The 21,011-nt window shown below is 44.4% G+C and overlaps 1 protein-coding gene across 4 annotated transcripts in view; it reads right to left on the minus strand.

Moving 5' to 3' along the window:
• Positions 1–21,011, minus strand: part of LOC129828833 (junction plakoglobin-like) — a 65,338-nt gene that overhangs the window by 25,892 nt on the left and 18,435 nt on the right. The gene's annotated exons all lie outside the window — the stretch shown is intronic.

Genomic DNA, 21,011 nt, shown 5'->3' on the forward strand with positions numbered 1-21,011 from the left:
GTGTGTGTGTGTGTGTGTGTGTGCAGACAAGGTCAACGGTCATCCCGTCTCTCCATGGCTGACTCATCTCCAGGATCTGATAATGAGATGACAGTCTCTCTCTCTCGCTCTCTCTCTCATTCTCTCTCTCGTTCTCTCTCTCGTTATTTCTCTCTCTCTCGTTTTCTTTCTCTCTCGTTCTCTCGTTCTCTCTCGATCTCGTTCTCTCGCTCTAACCGCTGTACACACCGGGCCATGCAGATGAAAGCGGCGGCCGTTTATTTGGCATCACAGTCAGCTGCAGATACGCCGTGTTTGCCAAACTCCTGGAGCGGATCTGATGACACTGTCACTCCCCCCCGGTCAGCCTCCAATTACAAACCCAGCCAGTCTTCCCAACTCTCCTTCCCAACATGCTGTGCTACTGATCTCAGACCGGTGAAAAGCTTCTGCTGTTGCTGTTGTTAATTCTATTCCTATGTTGTTGATCCCCAGGGCCGACCCTACCATTTTGTGGGCCCTAAGTGAAAATGTGTTGCCCCCCCCCCCCCCCCCCCCCCCCCCACCTAGCAGGAAAACATTTTAGTGGCCCCACTCTTGAAGGTGCAGAGAAAAAAAATGTTTCGAGTTCATTTCCTGCAATTCTACACATTGTGCTATGACTTAAACTATATTATGATATCTGAGAGAGAGTGACTAACAAAATCAATGGGGGCCCCCTGGAGGTGAGGGCCCCTGGGCATGTGCCCTACATGCCCAGTCGATAATTTGACCATGATTAGTACACATTTAGATAGCTGGCTAGACTAACTTACCAATCTAAAAAAATCTTAGCTGACATGGTCTAATTGAGTGACTGACATTACAAGAGAAAAACTGCTGATGCACAACCAAATTTGGAAACTACACCTTGTGTATTCTACTATTCAAACTCTCAAAAGTAAGTTGAGACCACGACTGAGTCCCCCCCCACCCCCCCCAAAAAAGTGCGGGACCCTAAGCGGTCGCTTATGCTGCTTATGCCTAGGGCTGGCCCTGTTGTTCCCTCCCCAATGCTCTCCCACTGTTCTCAGACCTGTGAAAAGGTGCTGCTGCTGCTGCTGTTATTCTAAGCTCACTGACACTCTCCCACTGTTCTCAGACCTGTGAAAAGGTGCTGCTGCTGTTATTCTAAGCTCACTGACACTCTCCCACTGTTCTCAGACCTTTGAAAAGGTGCTAGTGCTGTTGCTGCTGCTGTTGTTGTCCCCTCCCTGTTGCTCTGTTCGCCCTCTGTTCCTAGACCTGTGAGGAGGTGACTGCATGTTAAGAAGCGGTCCCTTGTTTGGTGACTGATAGTGCTGCTGTGATGTAGAGGTAGTAAGTTAGAGCAACATGCTGTACCTAGATATGTCAGGCTGACCTAAGTATTCCAGTGGAGACACAACCACCACACTGAGCTCCAGAGAAACCATCACACTGAGCTCCAGAGAAACCATCACACTGAGCTCCAGAGAAACCATCACACTGAGCTCCAGAGAAACCATCACACTGAGCTCCAGAGAAACCATCACACTAAGCTCCAGAGAAACCATCACACTAAGCTCCAGAGAAACCATCACACTGAGCTGTAAATGTGTTTGGAGCGTGGATGCTGTGCAGAGTTCTGCTTTTGTCCTCTGTACCTAAATCATTCAGGTGTTTACAACACCCTTCTGTCACCATCACCCTGACAGCAGCTCAAATGTCACTTAAAGGGATAGTTCAGGTCAAATCTATATTTGGGTCGAATTACCCTTACCTGAGTTGTCTGAAGGCCATGGTGACAGAATCCACAAGAATCCATTATTTACTTCTGCCACGGCGACGAGTTAGAGTATAAGCATCGTCAAAATTCATGAATGTAAACAGCCAAAACAATGTTAGCAATGCTGCACGACAAGCCCAAACTTCCTCAAAAATACTTCAAACTATTATTTTTGGCTCTGGTAATCAATTTGCGAGTCCCAATGGAATATAATGCAACTTTATTGTCCATTTTACAGCAAAGAACAGAAAAAGATGCGGCTGTGAGACTACATGAGGAAAAAGTTCCAGTTTAGAGTGACAAAATTCCAGCGATTATTTCAGCATTATGCGTGGTAAAAAATATACTGAACATGTAAAATTAACATGTAAAATGTTGGTCCCATGTTCATCAGCTGTGCGTGTGGCTGGTCTCAGAGGATCTTGCAGGTGAAGGATCCGGATGTGGAGGTCCCGGACTGGCGTGGTTATAAGTGGTCTGTGGTTGTGAGGCCGGTCGGACCTACTGTCACATTCTCTAAAACGCTGTTGGAGGCGGCTTATGGTAGAGAAATTAACATTAAATTCTCTGGTAACAGCTCTGGTGGACATTCCTGCAGTCAGCATGCCAATTGCACACTCCCTTAAAAATGTTGACATCTGTGGCATTGGTTTTTGTGACAATACTGCACATTCTTGAGTGGCCAGCACAAGGTAATGATCATGCTGCTTAATCTGCTTCTTGATAAGCCACACCTGTTAAGTGGATGGATTATCTTGGTAAAGGATGTTCACTAACAGGGATGTGCACAAAAGTTGATCAAAATAAGCATTTTGTGCATATAGAACATTTCTGGGATCTTTTATTTCAGTTCATGAAACATGGGACCAACACCTTACATGTTGCGTTTATATTTTTGCTCAGTGTAGTTTTCACATACAAAATGTATATGTCCGAACTCAGAATCAAATATTCTTCTCAAAAATAACATGTGGTAGAACGTTTATTTTGATTGGCAATTTTCTGTGTTTATCAAAGAGCCATCAGGTAGCCTGATTTCAGATGTATCCATGTAAACAGGATTATTAGGAAAATTGTTCTTCTTGCAGAGCATGTAAACATTTTAATTGAACTATTATATTAATCTGACCATTCACAATAATACCAGTATTGTGTGCATGTAACCGTACTCAGAGAAGATATTGTTTATAAGGGATAAACGTATACAAGAAGCCTTTTATATGTAAAGCCTTTACAAGCAATATCTTATCTTGCTCCCTCAGATTCTTTCCCCAAATTATACAGAGGCAACAGTATGTTTTCCTTTTCTGACTTTACAGAATATTACCCACCTCTTTCTTTGCTCCAACCACCCTTTCTTAGTTCCTCCTCTCTCCCCATCCAACCCCATTTCTCAGTTCCCTCTCTCTCCCTATCCAACGCCATTTCTCAGTTCCCTCTCTCTCCCCATCCAACGCCATTTCTCAGTTCCCTCTCTCTCCCCATCCAACCCCATTTCTCAGTTCCCTCTCTCTCCCCATCGAACCCCATTTCTCAGTTCCCTCTCTCTCCCCATATAACCCCATTTCTCAGTTCCCTCTCTCTCCCCATATAACCCCATTTCTCAGTTCCCTCTCTTTCCCCATCCAACCCCATTTCTCAGTTCCTTCTCTCTCCCCATCCAACCCCATTTCTCAGTTCCCCTTCTCTCCCTATCCAAACCCATTACTCAGTTCCCTCTCTCTCCCCATCTAACCCCATTACTCAGTTCCCTCTCTCTCCCTATCCAACCCCATTACTCAGTTCCCTCTCTCTCCCCATCTAACCCCATTTCTCAGTTCCCTCTCTCTCCCCATCCAACCCCATTTCTCTCTGAGAAGAGTATCTGCTGAGTCAAACTGCAAAACCTCTGCAGTATTTACTGTATCTCCCTCTCTCACAACTCCTTAATGCCGTCTGCTCCCCTCCTCTCCCCCGCGTACCTCTATAGACTCTATAACCAAGCAGGAGTCCCTTATCTTCCTATAAGGTATTTGCTGAGTCAGAGGGTATAGTATGTACGGGAGCTCAGGGATCTGAAGAGTCTTTAGTAAATCTGAGGTTACATACTGTGCTCAGCCTGAAGTGCCCTTTAGGTCCTATGGTAAATGATAGTTCACTGAGCCATGACAGGCGCAGTTGCACAGGATGTAGGCCTAGACAGGTAGGGTAGCGGGAAACTACACATATGTGGGTCAAACTTCTGTTGAGTGGGGTGTCTCACTCTAAACATTCAGGCTTCTGCTTATTAAAAATCCTAAATGGACTTGGAATGATCATTTAGAGATATTCCTAGAGATCTAGCCTACCTATTCGAGTGCACACAACATGTCTAGCTGAATCACATCATCCTCTGCAAGTGGCTACACTCCAGCAGTTAACAAACTCCATAGGGTAGCTGATCTAATATGAATAATCATCAATCAATACAGACTGATCACTGTAGGATGGCGGGTGATCATCAACTGAAATGATGTCACTAATGTACTTATGGAGATCGATGAGGTGATTAAACATGGCGCACTCACAGAATAGGATAGGAGAATATTGGGAGTTAGTAGATGTCAACGTAGCATCATCACTCATGTTTCCACGTGAACGAGCGCAACATGGACTAGCATTCAAACTCAGAGGTAACAGGATGGTTTCGGCTAAATTGTGCCGTAGCTCAGCCCCATGCAGTATCTTTTTAAAGCTCAGCCAAGGGCCAGATGTCACAAGAAAGTCTCCAAATGAGTCGCAGAGGGTGACAAATGATTTGAGCACGACAAAAAAAACTTCCTTGCTAGTGGTGAACTTTCTATTGATTTCAATGGAATGATGTGACAGACCAGATAGAAAGGAATTATGGTCTATTGTATTAGACCAACTAAGCAAGACGTTATAGCCAGTTACTTTTTGCTCTCACTTTTATTAAGTTAGTTCAAAAGAACTGCCCTTCACACAAGCACGATAAAAGTGAAGAGTTTGGTTGTTCAAAGGAGCTTTCGGAATACATTTCTGTAATAATGAGTTGGCATAAGAACTTAGTGTGCTACAAACTACAAAGCTAGAGGATAAATGAAGCGGACCAAAAGGACAGCAAATTATTTCTTCCCAGTAATTTACAGACTTTGTTCCCGTAAGAGTAGTATCATTGCCTCACATGGCTGGCTAATTATCTCATCTCTGCCACGTAAGTGGGCACAGCTCACAAGGAACCCGAGCACAAGGGAGAGGAGGATACAGGTCGAATCAGAGATCCGAAAACAGCTTTTTCGGGATCACAAAAGGACATGCCTAACCTCACATGCCCCCAATGAGGAACAACTTATTTTCTCTCCCTCTCTCCTAATCTTAAATTGCACTGGCAAGCGCTGTGCCCCGCAAGAGATTCTACTAAAAAGACACCATCGGGCCAAACGTTTCAAGGCCAGGTAACAAATGGATCCTGTCACGACGGTGTCATGAATTCATTAGTTGGCCATTCTTCCGACTGCACCCAGACTCAGCCACTAGACTGAGGTAACATCAAGAGGAGACCTCCCTACTTTTCAACGAAGTCTGAAAAACAATTTCCGACTTTTTGTCAAGAATCGTAATATTCCCCTAATGGGCTACTTGACGTAGGCAAAACATACAACAACAACTGCAGCTTTCTGTTCTAAAGACGTCAAAAAGTCCTGAAGCTGGTGGCTCAATTCAAAGACACCAGACAGACAGACAGTGTGGCTTTAAGCAGTTGCATCGCTTCCCGCAACTTCAAACAGCCACCAAAGATTTGAGGAAAACAGAGCTACAGAGTGATGATCGAAAGTGAAAAATCCTATTATCATCCCCTTCTGAAAACCGCGTCAATTCAACAGCGGTTTTAGAATCTAAATTTAGATGATAAAAATCCTTGGGAATCGGGATGCGTTTTTTTTTGTGTGTGATGGTTACGCCTTTGATGTCCCCTGGAAGCCTTGTTTGCTAATGAGGTGTAGGGAGGGGATGCTGAAAGAAAAGACGTCCTCTTATCTCCTGCGTGTATCCCAGCACAGCAGTTTCAGTTCAACAGGACAACCAAGTCTGCCATGTGCACACACACACACACACACACACACACACACACACACACACACACACACACACACACACACACACACACACACACACACACACACACACACACACACACACACACACACACACACACACACACACACACGTCTCTGTGGGGAATGAAAGCCTTTTCATCTACAGTCTTCAGTAATCCGCTGCTATTAGCAGTGCTGAGCGGAGGGAGGGAGTCGCATAGCGGCCCTGGGATGACGGATATGTGCCAGCATGGCTGTGACTGGTGATCTTGAGAGGCGGCGAATAGAACAATCCCTCTCATCTTGACAAGTTCTGCACATGGGACACGGAGAGGGAATTAATCTCTAGGAAACTCGCTAATTAACGAATGCAAAACGTATTTGAGCCTCACGAGACTTCTGTCATCGTTGTCTTATCAACGCCTCCCTCGCTCGTTATGAGTCTGCAAGCTAAGCTATTCATAGTTTCGAGAAATACTCTACACGAGGGTGCTGAGAATCAGAGTACGGAAGAACGGATACTGAACGATATAGCCTGTGTTTGGTTTGGTAAACTGCCGTTGGACATGCAGTTATGGAAACAAAATGAGGTACACTCAACAGTAACAAATGAAAGAGGGATAAACCTGCGCAACAGTGTGAAACATAAAATGCAAATGAAAGAGCATGAAAACTCTTTCTGGAATATATTCAGCCAACCATGCTTTTGAAAACACAAGCCTCAGACTGTGCTGTCTGTTCAGCCAAGGCCAAAGCTATGGTCCACTGAAACAAGTTTATTGCGAAAAACGGAACATCGAAAGTCAGATACAGGAATAAAATAAACACATTGGTCAATAACTTCATCCGAGTAGAATTCTGAGTGGGAGAATGTTGTTGGAGAGGAAATGGATTATTCAGAATGTTTCATGTTCAGTGCCGATTTTAGCATGTAAACCCCCCCCAAAAAATGTTGGGATGCATGCCAGCAAAGCCACAACACAACACAACACAACACAACACAACACTAAACAATACATTAATTGCACTATAACGGTGAAAAACGGTGCCCACAAACTGTTAGGGCCTACATAAAGCTGTCCCAACAGCAGTGTCCCAACAGCAGTCCCAACACCTTAGCACTGCTACACCTGGCCTTCAGCGGAGCCTTGTCTGGCAGTGAAACAGTTCATTTCGAGCTCTCCCCGTAGATTTGGCGGTGATGTAGTGTCCCCATGTGTGACCGAACACTGAGCCAATCACGGTGCAACTAGAGAACATTACCAACCCCTACGCTCCGTATTTTCCACTGGCTGCCCCACCACCACAGAAAGCACTGAGCTAGGCTGAAACACATGCATTTTGGAGCTGCGTTACTCAAGAGACCATGTTTGTAAATATTTTTCCATCAGACATCATTACGAATGTAAATGAGCAGTCAAAATGAGCACAGTGAGCAGTCAAAATGTTTTTGTTTGTTGTAGGTGGTCTTTATTACAGGCCGAATGGCATCCTATTGAATCCATAAGACCCGGAAAGTGCTGCCTGCAGGTAAATCAATGGGAACGCAAAGCAGGGATCGATAGTGCTTCTGCTTTCTCTCTGGTGGATGGAGGCTGTCAGCCACAGAACATCAGGACATCTGACGGCAGGAATGGGGATCCCGGGGAATGATGAGAGAACGATGAAACGTAAACACGGGAGAGATCGAACCCCCTGCTAATATCCATGATGGATTCTGTGAGTGTCACGCTGGGGCGCTGTGGTGTCTGTTTGTGTGCGCAAGAGTAAGTGTGTGTGTTCGTGTGAATGTGTGTGTGTGTGAGTAAGTGAGTGAGTGCGTATGTGTACAGTGCACTGTGGTATGTCAACGTGCATGTAATTGACGCCCTGAGGGGGAGCAACACTTCCTGCATTTAAAGTAAACAAGGGAGGTTGAAGGTCGCGGAGTCTCGCTGTCATTTCTACTGGATCAAACCAGGAAGGGGATGACATTTACTGCACCATCTATATCCAATCCAATGTCTGGCTGTCTGATCATTCGGAAAAACACTTTAAATGGTTGAGGCACGATCGTGGGTTTTGACCAAGACGTGATTCATTTGATTTACTTGGCAGCTTCTGACAAACCTTGAATTCTTTCTGTCCCGACTACATAGTGACCATGCGGAGGTATCAGAGCCTCGTGAAATATGAAATTGCTGCATAAACACGGAGAGAGAGAGAGTGAGGAGAGTCACGTACTATTGAATTGCACAGAGGAGTCTATATCAGGAACATGTCTACAGCTGGTCACGAATCAACACCGTAAAGGTGTCAGTCTACATAGTGGAAATGGAATTTACACATGGCCACACATTCAATCTCATGTGTACTTCCACCTACGGATACTGATAGAAGCGCACCCAATCACAGGCTAACTAAAGCCAAATGATTTAGCCTACATATCCAGTCAAAGATTCAAGAAGATGGGAAATATTCGGCTAAATCCTGCTCCTGTGTGTGCCCTGCAGCAGCATGCTGAAATCAAAACAGTGAGAGTGAGGAAGACCATGACGAAGCCCAATCAGACTATTAAGTGTAACACCAGTCTAGGTCCTCTGAAGCGGTTATTGTGTCTAAGTCTGTAAATGTTGACAAAGGGCTCTCTTATCCGATTGTTGTTGTTGTTGTGGACATTGGAATGGATCCTCTGGACCTTGTTTCTGGATGTGATTTGCCAGTTCAATAGCTCATATCAAGTGCTCTTGGGAAGGTTGAGGGATGAAGGTTTCTCTATTGAGACTGAACGAGAGCCAATAGAAATAAGCCTTTACAGTGATTAAGCTCTCCCTTTCAAAAGCTTCTCATTCAGCGGACCGTAAGCTGCACTATTTGATTCGTCAGGGAGCCTTAAATTCTCCATTTTTTAAATAAAAAATAAAAAAACAACGTCCAGTTTAACTGCAAACACAACACATCTGCAATCTGACTACAACCCTCATCCTACCATTCCACCACAGGTCTCTTCCCTTCTACCAAATGGGCAGTCATCTCAAAGACACACCAAACCATAACATACATAATGGTCACATGTACTCCATCTTGGACTGTAGCTTATTATGTAATAGTCTCCTGAACAAAACAAATATGTCATCTAATTTATACCATACTAGTCACATTGTCCTCTCATGCCTTCCTTCCCCAATGGGCTGACATTGCAGCTGTGGTATGGTGTGTTGTGTTAAAAGTAGAGAGGAAGGAATTTCCCTCTGTTCTTAACCTCCCCATCCCACCCACTCCCTCTGCTCTGTCCCCTCTGTAGGATTTTAACCAAGCACAGAGTGAGTGGAAGAGATGCTAACCTGACCACCATCATAAATTCCAGTCTCTCTTTCTTTCTTTCTTTCTTTCTTTCTTTCTTTCTTTCTTTCTTTCCTTCTTTCTTTCTCTTTCTCTCTCTCGCTCTCGCTCTCTCTCTGTCGGTGCTATGAGCATTATAGGATCTCTCACACCGATATGGACAGAGTGAGTCATTAGCCACTAGCAGCAAGTTTGCTGACATAGTATAATTGCAAGCAATGAGTGGGCCTGTCTGCAGCTCCCACGCTAGTCTATAGTCTGTGTGTGTGTGTGTATGCGCATGCGTGTCTGCATCTATGTGTGTATCAGTCAATGATGCACTTGAGGATATGTCCGTGTGCGTTTACAAGCCAGTTAATGAGAAGGAGGGAGAAGCGTGGTTTAAAGGCCCAGAAGGTTGGGCTCAAAGCTGACGGAGGGGAACGATCAAAGCATCAGGTCTTCAGAGAGAGGAAGGCGGAGGGTTTGAGTTATCTTCACTCATCAGATCCCTTATCCGTTTTGGCATGCCTTCCTGTGCTACGAGTAAATGGGAAGATGACTTTAAACAGTATGAGTGGGAGGGTTGTGTGTGGCTAGCTCACTGTAGGTTGATTAAAGCTGAGGAAATGAAAATTAAAGCAGGGAGGGATGGACACAGACTGGAATTCAGGCCATTGTGGTACAGTGGAGCCAATGCTAGATAGATAGTGTGGATGGAACCACTAGGGCCGACCCTCACAGGTCAAGGTCAGTAGAGCAAAAGCATGGACATGGCAGAAAGTGCCTCTAGGGGGACAAAGGTCACTGGTAGGAGAAATAGCAAACTCAGCAGCACAAGAAGGAAAGAAAAGGCATATGGATGAGGTTCGGGGCGAGAAAGCCAGGCTTTACAGCAAATCAAATAATCAAAATGCTCCATTGCCTTTCCTCACTACAGTGCAGTGCCTGGAGGACTATGGGGGGCCAGGGTGGGGGACAGGTTAAGCGTGGGGGACAGGTTATGCCCTGGCCATGCCAGGGTGGGGTCAGGTTACGCCCTGGCCATAACCACTGATAGCAGCTCTATTTACTAGTTATATCAGTAAATTGGTGCCAATTTGCCGACATGTTTTATACTAGGTTTCCCCCACATCCTTCTCTCCACACAGGTTTTGAATACCTTTTATGGATAACTAGGATGCGAGAGTCCAGTATGCAACCAGAAATATGGCTTACAAATATATTTTGTTTGGCAAAATTGCACGGACCCCTGCTAGCGTGCTCCAAATAACATGCCAAAATCAACTCAGTCTTTTTAAACCGAGTTGAAAAGATTTTCACTTCTGTGAACTCTTGTGGCTTGTTTACTTTTCAATGGCAACGTAGAAAGGGGAAAAGAACATTGTGAACATGGTGAGGAATGCTGTGTGGTGTGAGTTTCACAACGACCCTCCAACCAGGACTTTCAAGTTCCATCTCAAGCTTCATCCCCAGCTTTGTTTTGCTACTTCCCCATGGTACCAACCACAGCTTGCCTTTTCTTTGATTGTGCGATATGGGGAGACGAGCGTTTTACCCAGCAGATAACATCCTTTTTGTAGCACAACCTTTTATCTAAGTTCCACAGTCGGAAAAGACATCTATCCAGTCCTCCTTCATACAAGCAAAAAAGCTTCAGGGACCGAGATGAGGCGGCCAAATGTTTGTTTTCTCCCTCTCCAGGTTTCCCTTGATGTGTTGTTATTAGTTCCCCATTCCCCGCATTTTACCCTCTGCCCCCTACCACAGCCCTGAGGAACAGATGAACGGATAAGACAAACCAATCCCTGCCAGGCTCAGCAACGGCTAAGAGGGCGACGGAACTCTTAATTGGTACAGGAGGAGAGAGAGAGAAATTAAGAGAAGGATTGAGAAGTACAAAGAATAGAAGAAAAACAGAGTTCTGGCTATTGGTGGGCGGGCTGAATTTGTGGCGATTACACACTAGGCGTTAAAATAAAATCAGCCCAGCGCCTAAACGGCTCGCTTTGGAATTGTGCCCACGGGATGGAAAGCAGAGACCAACCACAGAGCCCTCAGAGAGAGAGAGAGAAAGATGGGGGGAGAGAGAGAGAAAGCGAGATAGAGATGAGACGAGAGGAAGAAGGGGTGCATGAAATGGACAAAGAAGCAGAAAAAGATACACACAGAGAAGATGAAATAGAAAGAATGAACTAGAGGGGGAAAGAAAGAGAGAGGGAGGGAGGGGTGAAAGAGAGAAATGGAATGGGAAAATTGGCGAGATGAGAATAGAGAGGAAAGAGTGACAGAAAGAGAGTGAGAGTGACTGAGGAAGACAGAAATAGTAGGGAGAGGGAGGCGGAGGGCTCGAGCCTTCATTTACAGGCAACATTAATCCCATTTTCTATATCGGATGTATGTAGAATTTACTTTCCCTCTGTTTGAAAGGAGCAGAGGAAATCCTCAAAAATCATTATTGAGCTTGTCTGGAAAATAATATAACATGCACAGGAGAAAAAACTTGAAGATACTAGCTTGCCTTGCCAGAAGAAAATAGATCTCAAAGATCAGAGAGAGAGAGAGAGAGCGAGGGAGAGAGAGAGGCCTCCAAAAATGTGTCTTAGCTGCACAACAGAATTCGGGAAGCAACTTATTATTGCCAAAACTCACAGTTCTTCCTATAAAAGATGTAGGTTTGTTTTCTAAATGAACAAGCTTGGTTTGCTAACAGGGACTACTTAGCCCCTCATCCACTGGTGTGTGATGCCAGGAGGACATTATGCTGTCGCTGCACTGGGTGAAAACGCAGCCAGCTTCTCAGCTTTGCATACTGAAGCACTGCATGATGTCGTAGCAATGCAGCCAATTCCAACTCTGCCGCCGACAGACTGAGCAAAAGACAAGGCAACAGAGAGCTTACGAAAGTGGAAGCGGTTCAAAGAAGGTGAGGACGGAGGGCAAGCGAGGTGAGATAGAGAGAGGAGAACTGGACAAATAAGAGAGATAGGGAGAACATCATGAGTAGAAAAATAAATAGGAGAAGAAGGAGGGTTATGGCGCAATAGAGGAATGAAAAAGTTAAAAGAGTGTTAGGCAGGAAAGGAAAACGGTAGAGAAAAGCAAAGGAGATAAGGAACACGGAATGAAGAGAGGAGAGGAGGAGATTGTGAAGAGGTGAGAAAGTGACGGAGGTGGGGGGAGAGAGTGATGGTAATTGGAGAAGACAGGGCTTTCAATATTCCGAGCGAGGCGTCAATTGAAAGGAGTCGACGGGCTCACTGGAGAAGCCTGGCTTGGTACACATCCTCTCACTGGAGACACACGGGTTATAGACTACTGGGGCCTGCCTGAACACACACACCATACACATGTGCTTATGCAAACACACGTGTACACACACACATGCACACGCTACTTTTCTTTCACAGCGATAAAGCAGTGATTCAAATGGTGCATATCTAACTGCATTGCTCCCCACTGACATTGCATGCTACATTTTAGCACAAAACATTATTGAAAAAATATATATAATTCTGAACAAAACATGTTTTCCTCCTTTGGCAACCACCTCATTTCTCTTTCAACAAGTCTAAGTCCTCTCATCATCTCCGTCTCCCGCTCTCTCTCTGTCCTGTCTAGATCTGTCTCTATCTCCTCCTGTCTTCCTCTCTCCTCTACTCATCTCTCCCTTCTGCCCTCCTTTCTTCTTAGATCATGTGGGCGCTGTCCTTGACCAGAGAGAAACTGGCTCTGTCAGATAGAGATAAAAGTGTGTGTGTGTGTGTGTGAGAGAGAGAGAGACAGCCTTTAGGGGGTGGCATTGTGGCCTGCAATACCTCACTCTTTCCTTCAAAAACCTCTGATAAGCACACGAAACACAGCACCGGATAATCTGAGGTCATGTCTCTTAATATCGCCACTGCTCTGTTCTCACACACACACACGCACACGCACACACACACACACATACCCACGTACAAACGTACACACGTACACACACGCACAGGTACACACATGCACACGTACAAAATACTGACAAATACACACAAAAACATACATCCATTGGACCATAATATACAGACAATATGTTTTTTTTTTATCAAAATGCCTTCTGGAACATGTGAACTTTCATGTGCCTTAATAACAAACTTGTATTCTATCTGTAAAAACAAATGAAATTGTTCAATTACGGGCCTAGTAGGTTTAGCCACGGAAAAAGTGAGGAACCTTCCCGCTAGCCATGATTGGCTGAGATAATGGATAGGCTGGACATGCCGAGAGATGAGTTCAAATTGGTCTGCCATGTAGCTTGCTTATGTCTATAACATGCGCTGCTCAGTATGTGTAGATAATCCTTTCTACCGTGTCTTTTTTGAAAGATGTCATGAAGAACTGAAAAAGTGCTGCCCTGAATTTAACAGGCACTATCGACAAAGATAGGCGGGGAAAAGTGATGGAATACTTTCTGAAGGACGATCGTGCCATGCCGACTCTCTCTGACTCTGAAAATGAATCAGACGATGAGGAAATCCCTCATTTAGGTAAAAACATTTTCATTGAAGCAGTCATTGTAGAGTCTTCTGGTGACAGTGATGGGGAAGAAGCGGCGGTCAACAGCGTGGTTGTCACGGAAGAAGTTGACCGAGTTTTGAAATCCGTGGAACGCCCAGTGGAAGCAGAGAATAACAGCTAAGGAGATTGAGAAAATTCTGCCGTTTGATTGAAAATATGCAGAGGGAGTCGAAAAGAGAACACAGAAGGCTGTTGTATAAAACACCTGTCTTCGGGTTTCATCTTCAAACTAAGGGCAACCATGGCATCCGTGACAGAGAGGGAGAAGCGTTCATCCATGTATACGGGTAAGTCTAGTTAGGTACAATTTCAGATATTATACATGTTTAGTTTTGTCAGAAAGTAATTTACATTGCAAGTTAAAGCATACTGTTAGCTAGCTAACGTTAGCTGGCTGGCTTGCTAGCTAACGTTGTATGTAAAATGTGTACTGTTGGGGGTACTGGAGGACCAGGGTCGGGAAACACTGGATTAGGATATAAACCAAGGACTAAATAAAGTGTATTTATTTCACCACTTTAAATCTTTGGTTGTTTACTACACTGCTTTACTCACTCTGTTTAGCACATGGCCTCAAATGTGAATACTTAAAGAGTGTAACGATTCTCCTCCTCTTCGTCTGAAGAGGAGAAGCATGGGTCGGACCAATACGCAGCGAGGTATGATGACATAATAAATTTATTAAACACGACGAACACTGACACGAACTATACTTGAAAATATTTACAAAAACAACAAAACGACGTAGACTGACCTAAAACATGAAAATGTACAAATACACTAAGAACGCACGAAACAGGTACAGACTACAAACCAACGCTACAGTCCCGTGTGGTACTAACATACATACAGACACGGAAGACAATCACCCACAAACAAACAGTGAGAACAACCTACCTTAATATGACTCTCAATCAGAGGAAATGCCAAACACCTGCCTCTAATTGAGAGCCATACCAGGCAACCCTTTAACCCAACATAGAAACACAACACATAGAAATGCCCACCCAGCTCACGTCCTGACCAACAAAACAAAAGATTAACACAATAACTAGGGTCAGACCATGACAAAGAGATGGATGGGGCTAAGGCTTAAGAGGGTGTAAATGTGTGGAGACCAGTGGCGGTCGGTGCCGTTCAAGATGAGGGAGGATGATTATTTTTAAGGTCTTATTTCTATTACAGCATATTGGATGGCATTCATATTCCATTCACCCAGCTCAATGTAACATTGATAGGTTTAGGCTATTACATGACAATTGAATTTTCCCTGTACCCATCATGAGGTTGCTACAACATAGCTTATGACACATTCAATACCGCCTTGCACACTCTTGCCTGCATCTAGCCGATCTAGGGAGTAATCATTAGTCCAACAGTTGCAAATGTGAATGTCTATTGGACAAATTCAGGTATTTTTATCCCCGTTTCGTTCCATTTGCTTCCGTTTAACAAGTGTTTTTGAACAGAATCGGTGGAATGAATACACCCGTGATCACATGCAAACACAGTTCACTTTCATAGTATCCACATGAAAACAGCAACTATCTACGTGCTCTCCTCTTCGCACCTTTTTCCTTCGCTTGTGGACATCAGTGCACAACACATCATCTGTCTGTGACCAGCCTGCATCGTCGTCACGTCATAGTCAACATAGCTACTATAACAAATGCGTTAGTAAACCCTCTACAATCATGCAGTACAGTGTACAGTCAGAAAGCTGTGGCAATAAATTCATAAAACCAAATGCTTACCTTGACTTGGAAGAATTCCAGTGTTGGATAGCCATAGCCAGCTAGATAGCATCCCTCGCTGTTTGAGCTGAGTGTTTGAGTGGGCTAAACTAACTAGCTGCATTCACTAGCTAAGTGAAAGTAAGAAAAAATACAACCAAATATAGCTAACTCTAGCTCTCACTTTTCCTTAATTTTGGAAGAAATGAATTTGTTCAAACCTGTTAAACTATTGTCCTTCTCTCTCTTTGAGTCAACTACTCACCACATTTTATGCACTGCAGTGCTAGCTAGATGTACGTTTTGCTTTCAGTACTAGATTCATTCTATGATCTTTTGATTGGGTGGAAAACATGTCAGTTCATGCTGCAAGAGCTCTGATAGGTTGGAGGACGTCTTCCGGAAGTTACTGTGTACGTCTATGTCACGAATTCTACCGAAGGTAACTCCTCTCCCTGTTCGGGCGGTGCTCGGCGGTCGGCGTCGCCGGTTTACTAGCCGCCACCGATCCCTTTTCCTTTTCTGGTTGTTTTGTCTGTGATCCTTTTCACACCTGGTTTCATTTGCGTTTATTTCTGTGTGTATATAGGGCACCTGTTGCCTGCCTTAGTTCGTGCGGGATTAAGCTTGTGTGTATTTGCGCTCGATTATGTTTGATGTTTGTTGTTTTCACTATTACGCACGTGTATGTAAAGTGTCGGAACTGTGTTTGTTCCTCCGTGCGTTTGCACGAGTTTCTGAAATTCGAGAGCGTTGTTTTTGGATTTTCGGCTGTGCCATTTTTGTATTGGTGGACTATCTGATTAACTTCTTGCAACTATAGGGGGTGCTATTTCGCATTAGCATAATTAACTCTACAGATTAAACTGCCTAGTACTCAATTCTTGCTAATACAATATGCATATTATTGTTATTATTGGATAGAAAACACTCTCTAGTTTCTATAGTCGTTTGAATTATGTCTCTGAGTGAAACAGAACTCATTCTACAGCACTTTTCCTCCCAGTGTGTGAGATTTAGACATCTTGGCCTCTGGTTCCAGATCAGTTTTTAAAGTCTCTGTTAATCCTATGAGATACAAACACTGCCCACGCCTTCCACTAGATATCAGTAAGTGATGACAATTTGAATGGAGTCTATTGCGCAATCACAGGCTCTATAAATGACCAAAGACCGGAAGTAGGATTCCTTTGGAGTCTGCGCTCAACGCAAGAAGGATATCTGACTGGCCTTTTTCCAAGTCTTGGTTTAGCCAGTAATATAGCGTCGGTCATGTTTTTACTCGTTATAGGTGTTAGAAACATCATAATGTAGTTAATTTAAACCGTTTTATAGCAATTTATATCCGTTTAGTGCGATTTTGAGGCATTGCTTTGTAATAGACTTTGAAGCTCCGGGCACGTTTCGGGGTCCCGGTCGTACGTTAGTGAGCATTTCGACGGACAAGTGGACATCTTTCGACCAAAAGATTAGACCCAAGAAAGGATTCATTGCCCAAGAATCTGATGGGAGAACAGCTCATAGTAAGAACAATTTATGATGATAAATCGTGTTTCTGTCGAAATATGTTACACGCTTATGCTGCCATTATGTTTGCTATAGCTTCGCTTGGCGCAACCTGTATTGAAAAGTAAGGATAATTTAAAAAATGTAATTCCGCGATTGTATTAAGAATTAAATTGTCTATCAATCGCTGTCCACCCTGTATTTTTTAGTCAAGTTTATGAGTATTTATGTATAAGACTAGATCACTGTCTAATATGATGCACAACATTTTCTGACCAGCTGACCTACTTTTGTCATTGTCTAACCATGATTTTGGTGGCTAAATATGCACATTTTCGAACAAACTCTCTATGTATGTTGTAATATGATGTTACAGGAGTGTCATCTGAAGAATTCTGAGAAGGTTAGTGAAAAAATTAATATATTTTGGCGACGATTACGTTATCGCTCTCTTTGGCTTGAATCAATGCTCTGGTAATGTTTGCACATGTGGTATGCTAATATAACGATTTATTGTGTTTTCGCTGTAAGACACTTAGAAAATCTGAAATATTGTCTGTATTCACAGGATCTGTGTCTTTCGATTAGTGTATGCTGTGTATTTTTACGAAATGTTTGATGATTAGTAATTAGGTAATACACGTTGCTCTATGTATTTATTCTAGTCAGTTGTGACGGTGGGTGCAATTGTAAACTATGATATCTACCTGAAATATGCACATTTTTCTAACAAAATCTATCCTATACCATAAATATGTTATCAGACTGTCATCTGATGAGGTTTTTTCTTGGTTAGTGGCTATCAATATCTTAGTTTAGCCGAATTGGTGATAGCTACTGGTGTTGAGAGAAAATGGTGGACAAGAAAAATTGTGATTTTTGCTAACGTGTTTAGCTAATAGATTTACATATTGTGTCTTCCCTGTAAAACATTTTAAAAATCTGAAATGGTGGCTTTATTCACAGGATCTGTATCTTTCATTAGGTGTCTTGGACTTGTGATTTAATGATATTTAGATGTTACTATTTAATTGTGACGCTATGCTAGCGATGCTAATCAGTGTGGGGGGGTGGGGGGGGGGTGGGGGGTGCTCCCGGATCCGGGGTAGAGGCTCGTTAGAGGTTAAACACGCTTCTCAGACATCCCTGCTCTCCTGCGCCTGACTCCTACACCTCTCACCGAGACCCACCTTATCACAGTCTATGGAAGGGGGTGAGAACCATGAGCCTCCTAGGTTTTGTATTGAAGTCAATGTACACCATGGTGTTACCCTACAGAGTGCTGTTGAGGCTACTGTAGACCTTCATTGCAGAACAGTGTATTAATGAATTATTTGGTGACGTGAATATATTTAGTTTAGTTTTATCTAAAAAATTAGAACTTTTTTAATGTCTCACTATTTGTATTTTTATTAAATTCACTGAGGATGGTCCTCCCCTTCCGCCTCTGTGGAGCCTCAACTGGTCTAGACAAAGAGCTCTCCAGTAGGTGTACCAAAACATGCAAGGGCCATTTTCTCAAAAATGGGGTTACAAGTTTATCAACTTTCAAAGCGGAATTACTTCCCCATTGTTCCTCAACTGCAGTGTATGATACAGTGGCCTGCGAAAGTATTCACCCCCCTTGGCATTTTTCCTATTTTATTGCCTTACAACCTAGAATTAAAATGGATTTTTTGGGGGGGGGGGAGTTGTATCATTTGATTTACACAACATGCCTACCAATTTGAAGATGCAAAATATTTTTGGGGTGAAACAAACAATTTCATCTTGCATCTTCAAATTGGTAGGCAAGACAAAAAAACAGACAAAAAAACAGAATACTTGAGCGTGCATAACTACCCCCCCCCCCCCCCCCCCACCCCAAGTCAATACTTTGTAGAGCCACCTTTAGCAGCAATTACAGCTACAAGTCTCTTGGGGTATGTCTCTATAAGCTTGGCACATCTAGCCACTGGGATTTTTGGCCATTCTTCACGGCAAAACTGCTCCAGCTCCTTCAAGTAGGATGGGTTCCGCTGGTGTACAGCAATCTTTAAGTCATAACACAGATTCTCAATTAGATTGAGGTCTGGGCTTTGACTAGGCCATTCCAAGACATTTAAATGTTTCCCCTTAAACCACTTAAGTGTTGCTTTAGCAGTATGCTTAGGATCATTGTCCTGCTGGAAGGTGACCTCCGTCCCAGTCTCAAATCTCTGGAAGACTGAAACAGGTTTCCCTCAAGAATTTCCCTGTATTTAGTGCCATCATTCCTTCAATTCTGACCAGTTTCCCAGTCCCTGCTGATGAAAAACATCCCCACAGCATGATGCTGCCACCACCATGCTTCACTGTGGGGATGGTGTTCTCGGGGTGATGAGAGGTGTTGGGTTTGTGCCAGACATAGCGTTTTCCTTGATGGCCAAAAAGCAACATTTTCGTCACATCTGACCATAGTACCTTCTTCCATATGTTTGGGGAGTCTCCCACATGCCTTTTGGTGAACACCAAACATGTTTGCTAATTTTATCTGGCCATTCTTCCGTAAAGCCCAGCTCTGTGGAGTGTATGGCTTAAAGTGGTCCTATGGACAGATACTCCAATCTCCGCTGTGGAGCTTAGCAGCTCCTTCAGGGTTATCTTTGGTCTCTACTTTTGCAAGGCACTGTATACACTTTCTAGCTTTAAGTCTCTACTTTTATCCAATGTATAAAAAAAGTGCTACATAGGACCGCATCAAGCTGGTCGGTCACATATGGACAAAGCCAGTGGGACAAGAGGCCATTCCTAGACTAAGGGTCAGTACAGATAAAGAGAAATAAGTGGACCTCTGAGAGAAACATTTTAAGAGTGAGGGAGAGGCTGAGAAAAAGAGAGACAGAGACAGACAGAGAGACAGAGATAGAGAGAGACAGAGAGAGAGCGAGAGAGAGAGCGAGAGAGAGAGAGAGAACCTGGGCCCTCCTACGCCCTCTTGTCCTCCAGTTATCCTGACTTTATGCACAGGAGCCAACTGTCCCGCCCTGACCATAGAGAGCCCTCAGTTCTCTATGGTGTTTAGGTCAGAGCATGACTGGGGGGGTATCTAGTTTATAGATTTCTAGGTTGGTGGTTTGTGTGGTTCCCAATTAGAGGCAGCTGGTAATCATTGCCTCTAATTGGGGATCATATTTAGGTAGGCTTTTCCCCCACCTGCATTTGTGGGATATTGTTTGTTTGAGCACTACGTCGTCACGGTCTTTGTAAGTTTTGTTATTTTGTTTCTAGTTTCACTTTGTAATATAAATATGTGGAACTCAACATCCGCTGCACTTTGGTCCCGTTCTTACGACAACCGTGACAGAATATCCCACCAACAAAGGACCAAGCAGCGTGAAAATGAGGTAAGGAAGTTTTGGACTTGGGAGGACATGAGAGGACATGAGACCCTTCCTTGGCGGGAGTCGCACGCCTTGCCTGGAAGGACATGGAGCTGGCGGTCAAGCAGCGGAGAGTGCCAGAGCCTGTTTGGGAGTCGGAGGAGGAATTTGATGAAAGATTCCGGAGAGAGGTGGTAGCGATGAGAATGCTGCCGTACAGGCGTGCTGAAGAGCGTGACACCAGTCCGGTGCCACCTGGGCCGGATCTATATATCAGGCCTCCAGTGCGCCTCCCCAGTCCGGTACCACCTGTGCCGGCTCCACGCACTAGGCCTCCAGTGCGCCTCCCCAGTCCGGTACATCCTGTGCCTGCTCATCACACTTGCCATGAAGTGCGTGTCACCAGTGCGGGGCCACCTGTGCCGGCTCCACGCATGAGGCCTCCAGTGCGCATTCACAGTCCAGAGCTTCCGGCGACGGTTCCCAGTCCAGAGCTTCCGGCGACGGTTCCCAGTCCAGAGCATCCGGCGACGGTTCCCAGTCCAGAGCTTCCGGCGACGGTTCCCAGTCCAGAGCTTCCAGCGACATTGCACAGTCCGGAACCTCCCGCGACGATCCATGGTCCGGAACCTCCAGCGACGGTCAACGGTCCGGAACTTCCAGCGACGGTCAATGGTCCGGAACCTCCAGCGACGGTCAATGGTCCGGAACCTCCAGCGACGGTCAACGGTCCGGA

The sequence above is a fragment of the Salvelinus fontinalis genome, chromosome 2 (assembly GCF_029448725.1).
Source record: "Salvelinus fontinalis isolate EN_2023a chromosome 2, ASM2944872v1, whole genome shotgun sequence".
NCBI classification, from domain to species: Eukaryota; Metazoa; Chordata; class Actinopteri; order Salmoniformes; family Salmonidae; genus Salvelinus; species Salvelinus fontinalis.